This window comes from Alligator sinensis, unplaced genomic scaffold (genome assembly GCF_000455745.1).
Source record: "Alligator sinensis unplaced genomic scaffold, ASM45574v1 scaffold342_1, whole genome shotgun sequence".
Lineage (NCBI taxonomy): Eukaryota > Metazoa > Chordata > Crocodylia > Alligatoridae > Alligator > Alligator sinensis.
The window spans coordinates 1716602-1718385 of record NW_005842126.1 but is presented as its reverse complement, the minus strand read 5'-3'; positions in this window follow the sequence as shown (position 1 = coordinate 1718385).

The following is a 1784-nucleotide window of genomic DNA, read 5'->3' as shown; positions in this document are numbered from 1 at the left end:
GAGAGGGTCCAGAGGAGGGCCACCCGCATGATCTGGGGACAGCAGGGCAGACCCTACAATGAGAGGCTACGGGACCTGAACCTGTTCAGCCTTCACAAGAGAAGGCTGAGGGGGGACCTTGTGACCATCTATAAACTCACTAGGGGGGACCAGAAGGGTTTGGGGGAGACCTTGTTTCCCCTAGCGCCCCCTGGGATAACAAGGAATAACGGCCACAAGTTGTTGGAGAGTAGGTTTAGATTAGACATCCATAGGAACTAGTTCACAGTTAGGGCGTCTAGGATCTGGAACCAACTTCCAAGGGAAGTGGTGCTGGCTCCTACCCTGGGGGTCTTTAAGAAGCGGCTCGATGCCTACCTGGCTGGGGTCACTTGAGCCCAGTTTCCCTCCTGCCCAGGCAGGGGGTCACACTTGAAGATCTACAAGGTCCCTTCCGACCCTACTTCTATGATTCTATGATCTTTCACATGTAAACAAGAAGTCTAACGAACAAATTAACTGCAAGGGTTGAGAGAATCTTTTATTCATATCATCAGCACTCCAAGATCACATGGTCTTGTTTGTTTGTTTGTTTTTTTACCTCCAGAGTTTGTTTCCTTTTATAGAGCTGTAACTCACACAGTCAGATATTTTAAAGCTTAAGAAAACCCACTAGGATATATTACTTCTGCATATGGGGTTGGAATCATCTCAACTGTCTTGGTATAAAAAGGATTGCTTAAAAATGATATGGTAGAAAAACAAAAATGCATCCTTATTTCTGGATAGTCTACAGAAAAATATACACACATGTGCAAGCAATATCAACACAATTCCCTCTGTCTTACTTCACTCTGAGAAAAAACTGTGACAAACATCACCAAGAATGATAGCTATTTCTCCATCCAGGTAAAAATTCTTCCTGAAAAGTTCAAATTATTTCCTGTGTGTTTTGCAATTTTCCTTCTAGATGGTAGAAGAGAATAAATTCTCTTATTTATTAAGACCTCTTTATTTAAGGTCTCTACTACAGACCTCCCACCTAAAGTCCTGAGCTTGACCAGGAGTTTGCCTGGGAACTGGCTGAGGTCGCATGCTCCAGGACCATAGTTGTCATGGGTGACTTCAATTACCCGGACATCTCGTGGGAGGATCGCTCAGCAAAATCCGAGTGGTCGCAAAGCTTCCTCTCATGCGTGGATGACCTCTACCTGACTCAAGGAGTCTATGGGCCAACGAGAGGCAAAGCGCTGCTCGACCTGGTACTGGCTACTGGGGATGACCTAGTTGGCGACCTAGTGATTGATGGGAAGCTGGGTGACAGCGACCAGGAGCTGATCACCTTCACCATCCGCCGAAAAGCTGGCAAGTCAGTCAGCAACATGGAAATCCTTGACTTCAGGAAAGCCGACTTTGACAAGCTCAGGAGGCTTGTCAGTGAGGCCCTAAGGGACCATGACCCCAGGGAGAGGGGAGTTCAGGAAGAGTGGTTGCTCCTCAAGGGAGCGATCCTCAATGCACAAGCTAAGTCCATTCCATCTTGGAGGAAAGGCAGCAAGAGGGCACAGCAGCCCCCCTGGCTCTCCAGGGACCTAGCAGAACTCCTGAGGCTAAAAAGAAAGGCCTACAAAGGATGGAGGATGGGAGTCACCTCCAAGGAGGATTATTCTGCACTGGTCCAGTCCTGTAGGGAGCAGACCAGGAAAGCCAAGGCTGCAACTGAACTCCAACTAGCTTCGAGCATCAAGGACAATAAAAAGTCCTTTTTCAGATATGTGGGGAGCCGGAGGAAAAGCAGGGGCAAC